Source organism: Dama dama, chromosome 12 (assembly GCF_033118175.1).
Source record: "Dama dama isolate Ldn47 chromosome 12, ASM3311817v1, whole genome shotgun sequence".
In the NCBI taxonomy this organism is placed as follows: Eukaryota; Metazoa; Chordata; class Mammalia; order Artiodactyla; family Cervidae; genus Dama; species Dama dama.
In genome coordinates this window covers 78,477,365-78,498,825 of record NC_083692.1, presented here as the reverse complement: position 1 = coordinate 78,498,825, position 21,461 = coordinate 78,477,365, and the positions used below count along the sequence as shown (strand labels likewise).

The 21,461-nt window shown below is 38.3% G+C and overlaps 1 pseudogene; it reads right to left on the bottom strand.

Annotated features, from left to right (window-relative positions):
* Window positions 1–1,445: 1,445 nt before the first annotated feature.
* LOC133067399 (T cell receptor alpha variable 25-like) lies at window positions 1,446–15,839 on the bottom strand (annotated as a pseudogene).
* Between the last annotated feature and the right edge of the window lie 5,622 nt (window positions 15,840–21,461).

Sequence of the window (21,461 nt, the reverse complement as noted above, 5' to 3'; positions counted from 1 at the left end):
TTGATCACATTTGTAAATTCTTATTACCACCACTAAAATTAAGATACAGAACCATTCTATCACCCTAAAGAACTTTAGGTTGCTTTGCCAACGATCCCCAACTCTGCAACCCTTGAAAACTGCTGATGCCTTGGTTTCCAATTATTTGTAACTAGGCAGAAGAGACCACAAAGGCCCACAACAGCATGGGGAGCTACTTGATATTCTAAAATATATATGCTAATATAATAGTTACATATACATACCAGGAAATTGATATTGCTAAAATTTTATTAAAATACAAATTGTGATCTGATACCTCAGTTTTACATGCACTCTTTGGTTTTGATGCATAGCTCTGTGAAACTTTATCACATGTATAAGCTCTTGTTACCACCATTAAAATCACGACATAGAATTTTTCCATCTCTCTAAAGAAACCCTCTTTGCACACCCTCCCGAGACATGCAATGCTTTACAATCCAGGTCACTACTGATCTCCTTTCATCTCTGTATTTTGTCCTGTTGAGAATGTTGTGTAAGTAGAATCACACTATTTATACAATCATAATAATCCAGTAAGTGTAACCATACACCACGTAGCCTCTGAGATTGATTTTTTTTTTTACTCAGCATAATATCCTGTGATCCATCTAGACTATTGCATATGTCAATAATCTTTTCCTTTTAATCACTACAGACTGTCCCCAACTTAATTAGGATAATTCAATTGAGGATTTTTGACTTTACAGTAGTGAGAAAGTGGTATGCATTCAGTAGAAACCATACCTAGAATATTGAAAGTTTATCTTTTCCTGGGCTAGCAACATGCAGTATGATATTTCCTGGTGATTCTGGGCAGCAATAGTGAGCTGAGCTCCTGGCCAGCCTCAAAATCATCAGTGTAAACAACCGTCACATTTACAGCCATTTCATACCTATATAACGATTTTGATTTTCACTTTCAGTACAATACTCAACACATTCATAAGATTTTCATCATTTTAGTATAAAATAGACTATGTGAGACAATTTTTTCCAACTGTAGGCTAATGTAAGTGTTGGCCACATTTAAGGGAAGCTACTGCTTCCCTGATAGCTGAGTTGGTAAAGAATTTGCTGCAATGCAGGAGACCCTGGTTTGATTTCTGCGTTGGAAAGTTCCTATGGAGAAGGGATAGGCTACCCATTCCAGTATTCTGGGGTTTCCCTTGTGGCTCAGGTGATAAAGAATCCACCTGCAATGCAGGAGATCTGTGTTCGATCCTTGGATTGGGAAGATGCCCTGGAGAAGGGAAAGGCTGCCCACTCCAGTAGTCTGGCTTGGAGAATTCCATGGACGGTCCATGGGGTCACAAAGAGTCGGACACGACTGAGCGACTTTCACTTTCAAGGGAAGCTAGGTTAAATATATTAGATGGATTTTTTTTTTAAAATTTAATATATTTTTATTGAAGTATAGTTTCTTTACAATGCCAGTTTCTGCAGTACAGCAAAGAGAATCACTTATACATATATACATTTATCTCCACTCTTTTTTAGATTTCCTTCCTATATTAAATGAACTTTTGACTTACTATTGTTTCAACTAACATGATTTATTGCAAAATAACCCTATTGAAGTTGAGAAAGATGTATAAATAGTATTTCATTGTGTGAATGCACTACAGGATATTTATCTGTTCATTCAGTGACGATCACTGGTTAATTTCCGGTACTAATGTACATATTTTTCTGTGAACATAAAGTTTTCATTTCTCAAGCAGAAATACCCAGGAGTGTGATTTCTGGGTTGTTCAGTAAGTGAATATTTAAGTTCATGTGAAACTCATGGATTGTTTTCTAGAATGACTGGGCCATTCACCCACCTACCAGCAATGAATGAGTGATCCAACTTCTCTGCTTCCTTGCCAGAACTTGATATTGTCAGTAATTTTAATTTTGGCCCTTGTGATAGATGTGAAGTGGTTTCTCTTTGTAATTTTAATTTAGATTTCCCTAATATAATTTTAGGAGTGTATTCTTTGGATTTTCTACATAGATGATCATGTTACCAGCAAATAGTGGCAGTTTCACTTTTTCTTTCAACTCTATAAGATTGTTACATCTACTTTCTCTATTGCACTGGCTCCAACATCTAGCACTGTACAGGAGTGATGAGAATGGACACTCTGGTTTTGTTCTTTTTATTAAAGAAAATCATAGTCTTTTACTAGTAAGAATACCATTAGGTATTGAGGAGATTCCCCACTATTCTTGTGTTGCTCAGAGTTTTCAACATAGCTGACTACTGAATTTTTGCAAATCCTTTTTTTCTGACTATGTTAATATGATGATATGATTTTTCTTTTCTACCCTGTTAATATGGTGAATTCCATCCATTGATTTTCAATATTAAAGTGTCTTGCACCCTTGAAAGAAATTACATTTCTGCTCGGTATATTATTCATTTTATATATCAATGAATTTAACTTGTTAAAATATTTTTAGAAATGTTGTGTCTATCTTCAAGATAAAAGGTATTTCCCTGCAGTTTTTGGTTCTTTATGGTCTTTGTCTGATTTGGGTACCAGGGTAATATTAGCCTCATAAAATGAGTGAAGAATTATTTTCTTTCTATTTTCTGCAAGAAATTGTGTATAATTCAATGTTTGACAGAATTCTTCAGTGACACTGAGTCTGGGGATTTTTTTTTAATTAAAACTTCAGTTTCCTCATAGACATCATGACTTCAGCTTTCTCTGGCCCCTGCTCTGAGGAGAGATGAGGAGGAGCGACCCCAGAGCCCACAGTGAGGTTTGGGGACAGACTGCAGGTGCTTCCAGAGCACTGTCCCCTTGCCCAGAAGTAGGTTCCTATGTCTGAGAGCTGGGCAGCGGCGAGGTGCAGGGAGCTGTGCTGTCTGGACTCTCCACACCGATCTGTTGGTCTCTGCGCCATCTTCACTTCTCCACCCTCAGCTAATATCATCAAGAGGACAGGACTTTCCCCAGACCTCTGATGATACCACTGTAAACTGAAAATGTGCTTGAGGAATTGCAGTGTGTAGTGAAGTTCTCTCCTTCTTGCAGAAGCAAGAATTCAGGAAAATGCTTTATCTGTTGTCCATTCATTTCTGTTCAGAAAAACAATGAGAAGTAACAGAGAAAGTCTGATTAGATGTTTATTCTTTCAGCTGTCATGGTCTCTCTCATTCTTCTTGTGTATTTTCTCCTTCTTTCCATGTCTCTCTCATCAACTCCCTCTACATCCCACATTTTAGTTTTTATGTTTTTCTCAACATCCTGCTCTCAATTAGAAAATCCCACTCCTACAGTTGCCTGCAGATAAGATTCCTCTGTGCTGAATTTTCTGGAGCAATCAGGGAAACCCCAAACTCACGTGATATTTGCATCCATAAGATCAACACTGGTGCTAACAGTAGCATCTCCCTTTTCTTCCTCTTCAGAAAGAGTTGCTGCATCTGCCTGCTCCTAAAAGTGTTTCCCTTGTATTAGCTTCTTCCAGACCTAAAAAAATGTGGTCTATACTGCCTTTTGGAAAGAAAATAGAAAGGAGTGACTACAATTTGAGACAGCCAACCAGACTTACTACCTTATTATCTACCCATCTTCCCCATGGAGTGTCTATGTTTGCAGATGCTGCCCCTCTGTGACTGGATCAAAAATTCCTGATCCTGTAATACCTGGTAAACAGTGGTTACTCAAACATTGCTGAATGATAAATAAATATATATGTTTGCATATGTGAGAATTTGAATGCAAATATCCCAAAGAGCAGTTTAAAAGTGCCCTTCCATGAATGTAAACAGTCAGGAGTTGCTTGTAGCTATTTAAAAAATGCTACCTTTTGAAAACTGTGTTAGCCCCAGTAGCCCTAGTTCTCCCATAACAAATCATCACAAATTCAATGGCTCCAAAAAACAAGAATCAGTTCCTTGCAACCTGGAGGGCAGAAGTCTGACGATAAGGTGTCAGCAGGAACATACTCCTTCCAAATGTTCCTGGAGAGACTCCTTCCTGCCTCTTCTGGCTTCTGGTGGTTCCAGGTGCTCCTTTGCTAGTGACTGTACACCTCCAGCCTCCTCCTCCATCAAAAAGACCTCACGAGGCCTTCTCACCTGTGTGTGTCTTAAAAGGACACTTGTCACTGGATTGAGGCCCCACCAAGATAATCCTGTATGATTGGATTTTGATATCCTTTGCTTAACTCCATTTGAAAAGGTTCTTTGTTAAATAAGTTCACATTCACAGTTTCTGTGGGTTAGGATGTGAATGTATATTTCAGGGCCCGCCCTCCAACCCACTATAGGATCCTTAATGTCTTTGAAGTGTTGCCATGAAATTATACAAACAGTAGAAATCTCAAAACTTCTTTAAAGTCAAAAGTAAATCTGAATCTGAATTACTTTATATATAGAAACAGAAAGAGAAGCAGGTTTAGGATGTAATGGCAAAAGAAAATCCCATGAGTTAACAAAGCTCTTTGACATGCACATCATTGGGATAACTTTTCCTTTTCAGGCATGTTGGATTTGAACCTCCAAATGAAGACAAATCTAGCAATGCTATGTTGATGAAGGCTCTGCTCCCACCCTAAAAGAGCAAGGGGTCTGGAGCAGCACTGGGGGATGCTTTAAAAGTTCCCTGGTCTTCATGCAGATCACGAGCCCTGCCGCAGTTTACACAGAAGGATATAAACCAAGACAGAACAGTCATCACCTAGAGAAGGCCGCGCTTTCCCAACTCACAGCATCGTATTTGCTGTAGCCTATCTCCGGGGCTTGTGCTGTGAAGGAGCTATTAGCTAAATGAAAAGAAAAGAACCTGACCGTGCTTTGGTTTGTGGACTAAAAGGAATCTCTTCATGCCTCATAGGAAACAGTTTGAATGAATATAAATATAACATGGCCCTCAGTAGCAAATATTCCCGCCAAACCATCTTAAGAGGGGAGCAGATCCAAGAATATTTATAATTAAATGTTAGCAATATTATCCTCTGAGATTTCACATAAGAAGTAATGTTGCTTGAACTGGGCTGTAAAAGTTGAGTACATATATGTGTTTTGAACAAGTATTTGGGAAAAACCATTCTGACCAAAGAGGACAGCATCTGCAAAGGTTCAGATTAAGGAAAGAGTTTAATGCCAGTATAAATGGTTTTATTTTAAAGTGGCTGATGTACATCTAGAGTATGCGGTAGAAAAGGGTGAATGAGAAAACTAGAAGTAACTCAGGGAAAAATTGTACATTGCCATGTAATTCTTAATATAAAATTTTATCTTTACAATTTCTAATAGTTCCTCATTATCCAAAGATGACCAGGAAGCAATCTAATTGTATGTGTGTGTGTGTGTGTGTGTATATATATATACATACATATATATGTTATTGTTGTTCAGTCGCTAAGTCATGTCCAACTCTTTGTGACCCCATGGACTATAGCCCACCAGGCTCCTCTGCCCATGGAATTATCCAAGCAAGAATACTGGAGTGGTAGCCATTCCCTTCTCTAGGGTATCTTCCTGACCCAGGGATCAAACACAGCTCTCCTGCATTGTGGGCAGATTCTTTACCATCTGACCAACACAGAAGCCCAATATGATATTAAACTGGTGGGTTATTTGGAAATCTGCAAAATGAGCACAGGACCAGATAATTGATCAGCTTCATATACCTGGAAATTACTAAGTAAGAAACTCAAATGCCCATAAAAGAGTGTGATTGCTGACTTGTAAGGTGAGTGAATATTTAAGTTTATGTGGAACTGCGAAACTGTCTTCCAGAATGACTGCACCATTTACCCACCAGCAATGTGTGAGTGGTCCAGCTTCTCTACATCATTGCCAGAACTTGGTCATCATGAGTAATTTTCATCTTAGCCATTAAGCAAGATGTAGAATGATATCTCATTGTGGTTTTAATTTGCATTTCCTTGATGGTTAATGATGTTGAATATCTGTTTATATGCTTATTTCCCTAACACATAGCTCTTCCATGGTATGTTTGGATGAACCATTTTCCAATTGGACTACTTGTTTTCTTCCTACTGAGTTTAGACAGTCCATTGTTTTCTGAACACCATCCTTTGATGAAAATACATTGTGAAAATATTTCCTGCCATTCTGTGGTTTGTCTTTTTCATTCTCTTAATAGTATCTTTCACAGAGCAAGCATTTTTACTTTTGAAGAAATATTTTATTTTTGATTGTGCTTTAATGTCATGACAAAAATCATTTTGTCTTACACTTGGTCCTGAAGATTTTTTTTTTTTTCAAAAAGATTCAGAGTTTTAGATTTTACACTTGGATATACAGTCCATTTTGAGATTCTCCTCAAATTTTTGTATAAGGTGTGAGATTTAGGCCAAGATTCACTAATTTGCCTAGGAATATCCAATTGTCCCTAAATCATTTGTTCATATGACTATCATTACTGCATTGAATTGTCATTGCACCCTTGCCAAAAAATCAAATTTCTCCACTTTCCCACATCCCCACTTGGGATGAGTCAGTAGCATTATATTGTTAATTTTTTATTTTCCCTTTTTATTCATTTTTATTGAACTTTTAATCTTGTATTAAAGTATAGCCAATTCACAATGCTGTGATAGTTTCAGGTAGACAGCAGAGGGACTCTATCTTTTTAACATTGTAACATCTGGACAATATTTTACTTTTTCATTCTTTATTTCTAATTTGTGTTTTCTCTTTTTTTTCACCATGCTAATTCTATCTATGAATATATAGTTTATTTAGCAAACTTAAATTTGTATCTCATGGATATTTCTATCATTTTTCCTTCTGTTTTACCAACTTGACATTTTTATTATTTTCTTATTTCAGTTTATATTAGTTGTAATTTGTTCTTCTATCTTTTGTGTTGAAAGCTTAGATTATTGTTCTGCAATATTTTTCTTTAGGAATATAAGTATTTAAAAAGATGAACTCTTCCTATGTAAAATATTACCTATGAAATTGAAAGTGGAAGTAGCTTCATCATGTTGGACTCTTTGAGACCCCATGGCCTATACAGTTCATGGAATTCTCAAGGACAGAATACTGGAGTGGATAGCCTTTCCCTTCTCCAGGGGATCTTCCCAACCCAGGGATTGAACCCAGGTCTCCCGCATTGCAGGCAGATTGATTACCAGAATCTATTATAAGATATTATATTATGAGATATTACCTGTATCTCATAATATTTATATGTATATGTTCTCACTATATTTTCTTTCAAAATATTTTCTAACAGCCAAGTAATTATTTCTTTAACCTATGGGTTCCTTTAAAACTTAATGCCTAAATTCTAAATATTTGGGAGTTTCTAAAGATATCTTTTTGCTATTGATTTTCTAAGTCAATTTCACTACTGATCAAAGAATAAATTCTGTATAATTTCAATTTTCTTAAATATATTAAGCCTTCTTAAAAAAAATATATTAAGCCTTCTTATGCACAAACAAATTGTGTGTGCGCGTGTGTATTTCATCTACACAACAGGGTGTGTCCGGATCCTGGGCTGCAGATCTGGGTCCAGGCTGCAGGTGCCTGGGGAGCACTCGGCACTTGCTGCAGAAGTAGGTGCTGAGTCTCCAGGCTGGGAAGCTGTGATGTGCAGTGAGAGCTGCTCGGCACTGTACTGAGGAAAACTGTGAGTCTTCCTATTTATTCACAACCAAATGGATGGCTATCAAGAATGCAGGGCCTTTACCAGGGTATTGCTGATACCATGGGAAGTAGTCAAATTCACTCTTCTCATAAGTACAGTTCTAAATGGAAATTGCTCCTTCCTGGACTGTCCATGATTGAGGGCTCTGTTTGAGACTGAGAGCAAAGACAAGAGTCTATTTTTGCATGGGAGTGGTTGTGAAGAGAATGCTGTTCCCACCAAATTGGAAGTGTTTTAGATGAGAAAGAATTAGGAGCAAGAGAGAGAAAGGTATTATAAATGTTCAGTTTTTAGTTAAGGCCAGGTGGAAGGAATTTTCACTGAGGCTATTGCTTCCTTAACTAACATGGAGTGTAAAGATAATCATTCCAAATGATTTCCTTTATAAATGATTTCCTTTATAAATAAATCTCTTCCATTTCACCAGCCTTTGAAATCCAAAGATAAGATGAACTCCCTTTTCTCTTTTTACAGCAAATGGGAACCACGCACTAGATTCTGAGATAATGTTAAGGATAAAGATGTTGGCTAACAAATCTCATTGACTGCAGAGATTGCCACAGTGTTTCAAGAGCCCTTAAATGCTTCCCTGATAGCTCAGTTGGCAAAGAATCCACCTGCAATGCAGGAGACCCAGGTTCAATTCCTGGGTCGGGAAGATCCGCTGGCAGAGGGATGGACTACCCACTCCAGTGTTCTTGGGCTTCCCTTGTGGCTCAGCTGGTAAAGAATCCTCCTGCAATGCAGGAGACCTGAGTTTGAAACCTGGGTTGGGAAGATCTTCTGGAGAAGGGAAAGGCTACCCATTCCAGTATTCTGACCCGGAGAATTCCATGAACTGTATAGCCCATGGGGTCTCAAAGAGTCGGACATGACTGAGGGACCTACACTTTCACCTTAATGTTTAGGTGAAAGGCTATGGCAGGTACTGTTCATTGCCTACAAGTAGATTTACTTCTTCATCCTTACCAGAATCTCTATGTTCTGTTTTTCAGCAATGTTTCTAGACCAAAATGCATACCTTCCCCAGACTTTCATAGCTTGAGATCAGCTCGGACTCTGTTCTAATCAGTAAGATGTAAGCATCCTGAGCGATTTATCACCCTTTCCTATTCACTAAACTTATCTACTTTTCCTAATAATGCCAAATGTCAATGGGTCCAGTTCAGTTCAGTCGCTTAGTCGTGTCTGACTCTTTGCGACCCCATCAATGGGTTAGTACCTTGCTAATACATGAGTGCATGCGTGCTAAGTCACTTCAGTCATGAAGCGACTCTATGGACTCTTTCTGACCCTATGGACTGTAGCCTGCCAGGCTCCTCTGTCCATGGGATTCTCCAGGCAAGAATACTGGAGTGGGTTGCCATGCCCTCTCCAGGGGATCTTCCAGACCCAGGGATCGAACCTGAGGCTTCTGTGGCTCCTGCATTGCAGGCGGATTCTTTACCGCTGAGCCACCAGGGGAGTCCTGATACTACATACCAAAGGTCAAAAGTCACATTTGTATCCCAGAGAGATGAAAAAGACCAATAATACATTTCTCATCTATGGTCTATTAATAGAAGGCTTACCCCTGGTCAGAAGTCATGCTTGTTTCACAAATCTGTTCTTATTTAAATATTTCAGGAGCACAACATCACTCATTATTAGAGAAATGCAGATCAAAACCACAATGAGGTACCATTACACGCCAGTCAGGATGGCTGCTATCCAAAAGTCTACAAGCAATAAATGCTGGAGAGGGTGTGGAGAAAAGGGAACCCTCTTACACTGTTGGTGGGAATGCAAACTAGTACAGCCGCTATGGAAAACAGTGTGGAGATTTCTTAAAAAACTGGACATAGAACTGCCATATGACCCAGCAATCCCACTTCTGGGCATACACACTGAGGAAACCAGATCTGAAAGAGACACTTGCACCCCAATGTTCATCGCAGCACTGTTTATAATAGCCAGGACATGGAAGCAACCTAGATGCCCATCAGCAGATGAATGGATAAGGAAGCTGTGGTACATATACACCATGGAATATTACTCAGCCATTAAAAAGAATTCATTTGAACCAGTCCTAATGAGATGGATGAAGCTGGAGCCCATTATACAGAGTGAAGTAAGCCAGAAAGATAAAGAACATTACAGCATACTGACACATGTATATGGAATTTAGAAAGGTGATAACGATAACCCTATATGCAGAACAGAAAAAGAGACACAGAAATACAGAACAGACTTTTGAACTTTGTGGGAGAATGTGAGGGTGGGATATTTCAAAAGAACAGCATGTATGCTATCTATGGTGAAACAGATCACCAGCCCAGGTGGGATGCACGAGACAAGTGCTCCGGCCTGGTGCACTGGGAAGACCCAGAGGAATCGGGTGGAGAGGGAGGTGGGAGGGGGGATCGGGATTGGGAATACATGTAAATCCATGGCTGATTCATATCAATGTATGACAAAACCCACTGGAAAAAAAAAAAAATAAATAAATAAATAAATAAATATTTCAGGAGCAGAAAAGGAAGACTAGAATAAAAGCACCTGAAATTTCAGTTTTAGTTCATTGTTACCTTATAATTAGTAGGAGGTCATCATATATCATTTTAGTTTTCATTGGAGTATTATATTCATATAGGAAAATGTAATATAAGGGTACAGCCTGGTAAATTTTCACATAACCAGCACTCTTTTAACCAGCACTCAGATCAAGAAACAGAGCTTTACCAGCCCTACAGTGCTCTCTTTATGATATTGCCCCGCATATAACAGTATTCTGATTTCTGCCAGTGTAAATGAGCTATGTCAGCTTATGTATCCTATAGGAATGACATGTTTATTGACCAGCTGAATATCTTCTGTTGTCAAAAACCTACTTCAGACTTTTGTCTTTTCTATCAATTTGCTTGTTTTCTTGTTGATTTGAAAGAGATATTTTTAAATCAAAATGATCCCTTTGATGATATATGTGATAGATAATGTTTGATAATATATTATTTTCAATAATCAATATTAAATTTGATAAGATACTAATATTGTAAATATATTTATTAGTTATCCTGTAATAGGTTTTCTAGTTATCCTTTTAACTCTTGAAATAATTTTAATATAGATCAGTTTTTTAATGAAGGGTAGTTGATTTACAATGTTGTGCCCATCTTTGCTGTACAGAAAAGTGACAAAAAATGAATGTATATATGAATATAGATTAGTTTTGATGTTTAGCGATTCTTGTGTCCTGTTTAAGAAATGTGTATATAACACAAAGTAATGAACAAGTTCTGAATTTTTTCTATTAACTTCATGCATTATTCTTACATTCAGATCTGCATTCTGATTGCTATTTATAAATCCTTTATCCTTGGCACATGGATGGAAATGTTTTCCAATTTTTAGTGTAATACCTTTCCAGTATTAATTTTATCAAAAAATTTTACTTTGTCACCCTCTCCATCTGGTCATATCATTCTCCTTTATTTCAGGTTTTCTTCTATTTTTAAAATTTTTCTTTACCTTTCATAGTTAGCATGTATTTATTACATGAGTGATATAGTTTTCTGAACTTTCTAACTACTAAAATAAATTATTTTCTGAAATTTTCTCATCCTCTTTGTGCCCAGGGTACTTTCTTCTTATGTTCTGTATTGTGTATACACTTGTTATTAGTTAACTTAAACATCACTTAGTATGTTGCCAGTTTTATGCAATTCTAGTGTAATGAACAAATTAGATTTGTTCATTAACTTTAGATTCAGTCCCTCAGATGTGCAAACAGGTAGAATTTGTGAAACATTAGAATCCTCAGTGTGCACTGCCAACAATCTTTCCTGATTCAATTTACTAATGTATTAACTGTAGGGAAAAACAGTTAAAAGACACAGTGAGCCAGTGGAGCTCCAAGTTACTAACTCCTATCAATTTTCTTGTGAGATCATATACTCATGGTGAATCTCTATTGGTAGAATTAGTGATAGAACTAATGACAGTTCTATTAAACAGTACTCAATAATTCTATAATTTCTAAAGATAAATTCAGTAGAATGTTTTAAAGCAGGACACATTTGGTATAAAAATGGCACTTGATTTATTTCTTTTTTTTTGTAAGGGTTATTTCTGAACAGAGATGAAAAATTAGAAAGCAAAAACAGCTTTTTAAAATCTGTTCACCACTTTTGGGTTGGCAAGCACTGTGCTTCCTATGGGCATGGGTTTGCTGAAATACCACATGGACTTTTAACACCTTTGTTGGCGTATAGTTATGGAAGGTGAATTGAATGAGAATACCAGTTGATAGCTAAATACCTAATTTTTTGTATCCTTTTTTCTAAACTTAGGAGAATTCCCTGCCTCTTTGCAGGGGACTCTAGTTAAATACAATTTTAATCTTTCAAAATATCTGGTGTCAACCACTTTATGAGAAACACAACACACTGGGAATTTTAATGGAAGAAAGAATTTTGTATTGGAATAAACTAAAGTTTCACATGACCTATTTCACTAATAATGATAGGAAAAAGGAGTAAAGAGAGGAAAGAAGGAAAGGAGAGAGCAAGGGAGGAAGGGAAAGAAACGGAAATAGAAGGAAAGGATTAATGGGTTTATGAATAAATATGTATTTTTCAAATATAACCCTGTCTTCATTATGAAATCTGTGTGAGGATGACTCTCCCTTCTATTTTTATAGAAGCTCTAACTCACCCTTTCAATATTTTGTTGCATCCCTAGTACTTATTAGTATCATCAGTCATGAATATTTCTTTACTCAATAAATATTTATTGAACACCTACTATATGTTGGGTACTGGGCTGATGACTGAGAATACTTCAATAAGCAAAAGGAACAAAAAGATATGTTTCAGGAATAGTGAAGTGAGGAAAAGGAAAGTGAGCTCAAAGTCTGTGCAGAGGAAGAGATGAGTGAAAAAGTGACTGGAGAGATATGCTGGTATTTGGAAAGTGCTACAGCACCTCTCATTGCACTTTCCAAAACTTCAGTACAAGTATCTGTTCCTTCATCTCTAACTCACGAATCAAAGCAATTTCCAAAGCATGATAAACACAGCAATTCACATTTAGGTACACATCCTACACAGGAGGATACATTTCTGTCTTTTTGATGGTCCAGGAATATTATGTTAGTGATGCCGCTCACATCAAGGACCAGACTACCTCTCTATTATTTTCCTGCCTTGTGCTCTAATTTCCTCTAAATCTTTTCAACTGGGGAAAATGTGTGACTAATAAGGAGCTAAGGATGTTTCAGAATCTCGCTACAATCAGTAACACATAGTTCTACTGCCATTTGGGTATTTAGAGGACTAGCATGTTTCTTTACAGATTAAGGATGATTGCTTTTCTCGAGTCACAGCATATGCTTTTTATTCTAACACTTGACATTTTGCCCTGAAATGTTTCACCTTCTGCGATGGGTATTGTGATTTATTCCACTGACTTTCCAGTTGACTCACTAGTTTGGGGCTTTCTTCTTATTATTGCTTCCAGTGAGGCCACATTGAGCAACTCATGCCAAGATTTTGGAGCTTGACATTAGCAGATTTAAAAATAAATGTAACAGCTGGACTAAGACTTATTAAAACTGAAGATAAGCAATTTTTAAAATCTCTTTGAGGCTTAGCTTTCTAATAGGTGGCATAGATCTCAGAATAACTCACTAAATGGTAATGAAGATTAAAAGATACATTTAGGGCTTTCTAAAAAAGACAGTGATTTTAAAGCCAAAAAGAAGTTTTTGATAGATTTGACAGTGTAAGAACTAAAGACAACATCATTTAAAAAATAAATGGTAATATGTTAGAATAAAACATACTAACAAATATAAAAGTTGAATTATCAAGTAGGATATCAAAATAATTCTAGCAAATAAAAATAAAACTAATACAATGGGAAAAAATGGTCAAAAGATAGGAATAAGCATGTTGAATGAAAGAGTGCCAATATACAGAGAAAAAAATTGCTCAAAAGCACTAGGGATCAGTAAAATGCTATAGATAAAGTACATTTGGATTGCTAAAATGAAAGAGGCTGATAATTCTCAATTTTTAGAAGATGCAAACTGCACCTTCCCACTCCCTGTTGGCTGAAGTATAATTGTTTATACCACTTGAATGGAAAGTTGTCACTTTATCAAAAAAATTTTTAAGTGCACCTTGTTTTGCAAACAGCCATTCCAGTTTCAGAAATTCCATTACAGTAGACATGTCTCCACATATACAAAAGTCAATCTACAAAGCTGTATAAAGACAACACTCTTTATGATAGCACAGTAATAGAGACAAATATTTATTAATTTGGAATAATGGAAATAATGAAATAATGGAAAATAATGGAATAATGAAAATAATGGAATAATGGAAAAGTAGTTAATAATAGAACATTTCAGAATACTACATAGACATTATAAAGAATAAATTGAACCACTTTGCAGGTGGCACAGTGGTAAAGAATCTGCCTACAATGCAGGAGACAAAGGAGACCAGATTTGATCCTTGGATTGGGAAGATCTTCTGGAGAAGGAAAAGGTAACCCACTCCAGTATTCTTGCCTAGAAAATCCCATGGACAGAGGAGCCTGAAGGGCTACAGTTCTTGAGTTGGCAAAGAGTCAGACATGAAAGAAGTCTTTGGAACAATGAGAATTATTTGTATTTTTCTCACTTTTAGGTTAAGACTAACACACTGGAACTAACGTTTTATTGACATGAGAAAGAACCATGAAACATTGCTAATGCTTCTCACTTCATTTCTATGTTGCAATTAGGATTCTTAGTATACCCATAATTTGTCTTAGCCACATTAATCAATGAGGCACTTCTTCCTTGTCCTTTTCTTTATGCATCTTCTCCTGGTTTCCTTCCCTTCATTTTCCTCCTCTCTTACTGCTCTCTGACTCTCCTTCCAGATGGCTCTAGATTTGCTCTCGTGACTGCTCCCCCACTGTGTCCCCCTACTTCCCACCAGAGATACTGCCCAGGTGCAGCCCCATCTGTCCCACTGTGCCCCTCTCAGGACGCAGTAGTACACAGCGGTGTCTCTCAGGGTGACCTGGGGCAGGACCAAGGTGCTGGACTTTCTGTCTGAAGCTATGGTCAGAGAGGCCAGGCTTTTGTTCACTGTGTCTCGTAAGCCATGAATGACATACTGTGGACTCTGATTGGGATTTTGCCGATACCAATGTATATAGTCAGCTCCACCAATGGTAAAGTGGTTACAAGGCAGGTTTACATCCTCTCCTTCAGAACAATCCAAGGAGCTGGGCTGAGTGGTCTTAGCATCAATCACAGTCCCTGGGGGGTTAAGAAATCAAATTAACTCCAGAGCACAAATCAGTGTAATTCTATGGATCAAAGGCATAAGCCTCCTGTAACTGTCTGGCTTAACCCCTACTCCAGTATTTCTACTTTTGTCCTGTAAAAATATTGTTGATGTTCATTATTGGACTGCAAGGAAATCAAACCAGTTATCCTAAAGGAAATGAACCCTAAATATTCACTGGAGAGACTGATGCTGAAACTGAAGCTCCAATATTTTGTCCACCTGATGAGAAGAGCTGACCCATTGAAAAATACCCTGATTCTGGGAAAGAGTGAGGGCAAAAGGAGAAGGGGGCATCAGAGGATGAGATGGTTAAACAGCATCACCATCTCAGTGGACATGAATTTGAGCATACTCCAGGAGATAGTAGAGGACAGAGGAGCCGGGCATACTGACGTCCATTTGGTCGTAAAAAGTTGGATACGACTTAGCAACTGGACAACAACAAAATTATAGAGACCAAAGATATGTGGCAAGAATCAGAGATTCCATAGGCTTTGTTCCATGGGTCCTTGGCTTAATAAGCCCAGAGAATTCTTACAACCTACTTACTGCTAAGGACTCTTCTGGTGTTGTGGTTATGATTTAACCTGTCATGTAGAAGTCTGTCCTCTTTAGCAAATCCACAGATCACTTCTCAGTCCCATCACTGTGATGCTGAATACAGCACAGGGAGGGGAGTGGAGAGTGAGTGAGTCTTTGTGGCCCTTTGCCCTCAAGTCACCCCTTGTAGACACAGAACACTTACCCAAGGTCAGAAACACACTTACTCCAGTCACCAGTCTCATACTTCAAGGACAAGCTAGGACCATGGGCTCAGAGCTCAAGCTTGTGTCTGATCCTTTGCGTGAAGAGGTTCCAGAGAACAGAGGCAACAGCTGTCAGTAGAAACTTACAACCAGCGCAGATACTGCTGTGTTGTCAGGACCTTCTCAGCCAATGATCAAGCAGCTCCTTATCTATGTCTTCCTCCCCAGTTTTAGTCATGTCCCCAAAAGATGGTGAAGCATCCCCAGCTCACAGTGAGATCACCTATGAAGTTTAATGTCTGGCTCTGGAAAAGGAACACCGATCACAATGATGTGTCTGCACAGTTATTGGTCTTTCATTTGTTTCTTAGGAAACTGGCTGATGCTCCATGAAGCTTGAGGAACACAATGCTTAATCCCAGAAAAATGTACTGAGCTCTGTGTTGTAAAATGATGAAAATTTCCATTCACATTCCAGAAAATTAATGGGAGATTCAAAAGTAGGCAGTGATGTGCTCTGGGAGACAGGAAAAATTAATAACATTGAGACAAAAAGTTACATATCCTAGAACTCGCAGCAGCTCTTGTGAGGGTTCTTGGAATCATGCATCTATTGCCAACTAGGCAGACATTTTCCATGCATTTGTTCTTAATAAACTAACTGATTGACAGATGGTGTTCACCTCCTGGTTGAACAGTGGTCCTTAATCCTCATGTTCCCCATGCCGATGCTTGTGGATGTTGTGTAGCAAGGATGCTAAGGCAGGGGAATAGACAGAAATGAAGGAAAACAAAGTGGATGTGGGGTGGAGGTGGGTGTGAGTGGTAGAAAAAGTTGGAGGAGGGGAAAAAGGGTATCAAGAATAGAAAACGGAAGGGATAATCAGAGCAGGGAAATGGGAAAGCGTGTTAGGAAGGTACTTGGAAAGGGCTTAGGCTATTGGGCTAACCTGAATCCTTGACCACACACATTCAACAAGGGATAATAAAGCTCAAGTTGTTTAAAGAAGATGAAAGTGTGTCATTTTTCCTTTTTGGGGCACTAGGAAGACCCAGAGGAATCGGGTGGAGAGGGAGGTGGGAGGGGGGATTGGGATGGGGAATACATGTAAATCCATGGCTGATTCATGTCAATGTATGACAAAAACCACTACAATATTGTAAAGTAATTAGCCTCCAACCAATAAAAATAAATGGAAAAAAAAAAAATCAGTGGAAAATAAATTGCCCTTCCCTTCTCCCAGAAACACTTTTTCCAGATGAATCAGCCCCCTCTTGTGACTGAATAGAAGAACTGCAGATCTAAATCCGGACCAAAAGTCAGCAAGCAACTTTTCTGAAAAACCCCTCAAGTTTGCAGGTAAATGGACTTCCCAGGTGGTGCGAGTGGTAAAGAACTCATCTGCCAATGCAGAAGACTTAAGAGACCCAGGTTCAATCCCTGGATCAGGACGATCCCCTGGAGAAGGGCCCATGGCAACCCACTCCAATATTCTGCCTGGAAAATTCATTGGAAAGAGGAGCCTGGTGGGCTACAGTCCATGACTTGCAGAGTCAGACACGACTGAAGCATCTTAGCACACACTTCACACGTCTTACTTGTAATACCTCTGTACTCACCTGTATTTTCTTGGTCTTAAACACGCCATAGAAGTGTCTTAATTATCTTTGACTGCTTTATTGCAGTCATATGATTCTCATTTGTTGATTTCTTTAAGTTTTCATTTGTCTCTAACCTTCCTATATTTAAAATTTACTTCAAAGGCCATGTAATTCAATGTTTATAAGAAAGTTTGGTACACAGTAGACACTCAAGAATTACTTGTATCCTGAATGAGCCGACGAATCATTATTCATGAATTTAATGAAAAAATTATCTTGAACGAGTGTTTAAATTATTTTGAAAACAACCTTCCAGTTTTATGGAATGCATGCCAAACAAAAGGCTCCAATAGTATAAACAGAGGGTTATTATTGTGAACAAAATGAACAATAAATTGTGAACAAAATGGCCAATAAACAATAAATCCAAGTCTAGGATTGAGGAAAATTCTATTGAAGACATGGGAGTAAATGTTATGGTAATCACACTTTGTTCGTTTAACAAACATTCATAAATACTCAGTGGAAGTCTCATTGTTGTTCAGTCACTCAGTCGTGTCTGACTCTATGTGACCCCTTGGACTGCAGCACAGCAGACTTCCCTGTCCTTCACTATCTCCAAGAGATTGCTCAAACTCATGTCCATTGTGTGGATGATGCCATCCAGTCATCTTTTCCTCTGTCACCCCCCTCTCCTCCTGCCCTCAGTCTTCCCCAGCATCAGGGTCTTTTCAGTGAGTCTGCTCTTCACACCACGGGGTCAAAGTATTAGAGCTTTAGCTTCAGCATCAGTCTTTTTGATGAATATTCAGGGTTGATTTCCTTTAGAATTGACTGGTTTGATATCCTTGCTGTCAAAGAAACTCTCAAAGGTCTTCTACAGCACCACAATTAGAAAGGCTCAATTCTTCGGCTCTCAGCCTTCTTTAGCGTCCAACTCTCACATCCAAAACCATAGTTTCGACTCTATGGGCCTCTGTTGGCAAAGTGATCTCTCTGCTTTTTAATATGCTGTCTAGGTTTGTCATAGCTTTCCATCCAAGAAGCAAGCATCTTTTAATATCATGGCTGCAATCATCTTCCACAGTGATTTTGGAGCCCAAGAAAATAAAATCTGTGACTGCTTACACTTTTCCCCCATCTATTTGCTATGAAGTGATGGGATCAGATGCCATGATCTTAGTTTTTTAAATGTTGAGTTTTAAGTCAATTTGTCACTGTCCTCCTTCACCCTCATCAAGAGGCTTGTTAGTTACTCTTCTCTTTCTGCCATTAGAGTGGTATTATCTGCATATTTGAGGTTGTTGGTATTTCTCCTGGCAATCTTGATTCCAGCTTGTGATTCATCCAACCCAGCATTTCACATGATGTGTGATGTACTCTACATACAATTTAAATAAGCAGAGGAGGACAGTATACAACCTTGATGTACTCCTTTCCCAATTTTGAACTGGTTTGTTGTTCCATGTCCAGTTCTCTTGCTTCCTGACCTGCATGCAGGTTTCACATGAGGCAGGTAAGGTGTACTAGTATCCTATTTAAGAATTTTTCAGTTTGTTGTGATCCACACATTCAAAGGCTTTAGTGTAGTCAGTGAAGCAGAGGTAGATGCTTTTCTGGAATTCCCTTGCTTTTTCTATGATCCAATGAATGTTGGCAATTTGATTTCTGATTCCTCTGTCTTTTCTAAATCCAACTTATACATTTGGAATTTCTCAGTTCACAAACTGCTTAAGCCTACTTGAAGGATTTTGTGCATTACCTTGCTAATCTATGAAACGAGCTCAATTGTACTATAGTTTGAACATTCTTTGGTATTGCCTTTCTTTAGTATTGGAATGAAAACTGACCTTTTCTACTCCTGTGACCATTGCTGAGTTTTCAAAATTTGCTGGCAGAATGAGTACAGCCCTTTAACATTATCATCATTTAGGACTTTAAAAGGTTAGCTGGAATTCCATCATCTGCACTAGCTTTGTTTATAATAATGTTTCCTAAGGCCCACTAGACTTCACATTCCAGGATGCCTGGCTTTAGGTGAGTGACCATCCTGGTTATCTGGGTCATTAAGAGTTTTTTTGTACAGTTTTTTCTGTGTATTCTTGCCACCTCTTCTTAATCTCTTCTGCTTCTGTTAGGTTCTTGACATTTCTGTCCTTTTTTGTGCCCATCAATGCATGAAATATTCCCTTGGTATCTCTAATTTTCTTGAAGAAATCTATAGTCTTTTCCATTCTATTGTTCCCTGCTATTTCTTTGCATTGCTCACTTAAGAAAGATTTCTTATCTCTCCTTGCTATTCTCTGGAATTCTGCATTCATTTGGCTATATATTTCCCCTTCTTCTTTATCTCTTACTTCTTTTCTCAGGTATTTTCTTAGAGAAACATTTTGCCTTCTTGCATTTCTTTTGCTTTGGGATGGTTTTGGTCACTGACTTCTGTACAATGTTACGAACCTCCAACCACAGTTCTTCAGGAACTCTGTCTATGGGATCTAATCCCTGAAGCTAGTTGTCACCTCCACTCTATAATCATAAGGTTCTTGATTTAGGTCATAACTAAATGGTCTAGTGGTTTTCCCTACTTTCTTCAGCTTAAGCCTGAATTTTGCAATAAGGAGCTCATGATCTTAGCCACAGTCGGCTACAGATTTTCTTTTTGTGACTGTATAGATTTCCTCCATCTTCAGCTGCAAAGAATATAATCAATCTGATTTCTGTATTAACCCTCTGGTGATATCCATGTGTAGGGTGGACTCTCGTGTTGTTGGAAGAGGGTGTTTGCTATGACCAGTGTGTTTTCTTGGCAAAACTCTGCTAGCCTTTGTCCTGCTTCATTTTGTACTCCAAGGCCAAACTTGCCTGTTACTCCAGGTATCTCTTGACTTCCTATGTTTGCATTCCAACCCTCTATGATGAAAAGGACATGTTTTCTTTGTTGTAGTTCTAGAAAGTCTTGTAGATCTTGAGAGAACCATTCTTCACAGATCTCTTTAGGTTCCAGTTTAAACTCATATTGTCACTGGCTCTGAGACACACATTCATCCTGTTCTGGGTCAAGTCTTCCTCATATCCAAATCTGCTCCAAGGAGCCCTGTAAATGGTACACTCTGGCTGACAATAAAGGTTTGAGACACTTTTCACAGCTAGGAAAGTTGTGTCTCATTTCTCAAAGATGAAAATGGACTAGATCTTATAGACAGAGTGCCTGATGAACTATAGACAGAGGATCGTGACCTTGCACAGGAGACAGGGATCAAGACCATCCCCAAAAGAAAAAGAAATGCATTAAAGCAAAATGGCTGTTTGAGGAGGACTTACAAATAGCTGTGAAAAGAAGAGAAGTAAAGAGCAAAGGAGAAAAGGAAAGATATACTCATTTGAATGCAGAGTTCCAGAGTAGCAAGGAGAGATAAGAAAGCCTTCCTCAGTGATCAGTGCAAAGAAATAGAGGAAAACAATAAAATGGGAAAGACTAGAGTTCTCTTCAAGAAAATGAGCGGTATCAAGGGAACATTTCATGCAAAGAGGGGCTCAATAAAGGACAGAAATGGTAGGGACCTAATGGAAGCAGAAGATATTAAGAAGAGGTGACAAGAATACACAGAAGAACTATACAAAAAAGATTTTCGTGACCCAGATAATCATGATGGTGTGATCACTCAACTAGAGCCAGACATTCTGGAATGTGAAGTCAGGTGGGCCTTAGGAATCATCACTGTTAACAAAGCTAGTGGAGTTGATGAAATTCCAGTTGAGCCATTTGAAATCCTAAAAGATGATGCTGTGAAAGTGCTGCGCTCAATATGTCAGCAAATTTGGAAAACTACAGATTTGGCCACAGGACTGGAAAAGGTCAGTTTTCACTCTAATCCCAAAGAAAGGCAATCCCAAAGAATGCTCAAACTACCGCACAATTGCACTCATCTCACACCCTAGTAAAGTAATGCTTAAAATTCTCCAAGCCAGGCCTCAGCAATATGTGAACCATGAACTTCCAGATGTTCAAGCTGGATTTAGAAAAGACAGAGAAACCAGAGATCAAATTGCCAACATCTGCTGGATCATTGAAAAAGCAAGAGAGTTCCAGAAAAACATCTATGTCTGCTTTATTGACTATGCCAAAGCCTTTGACT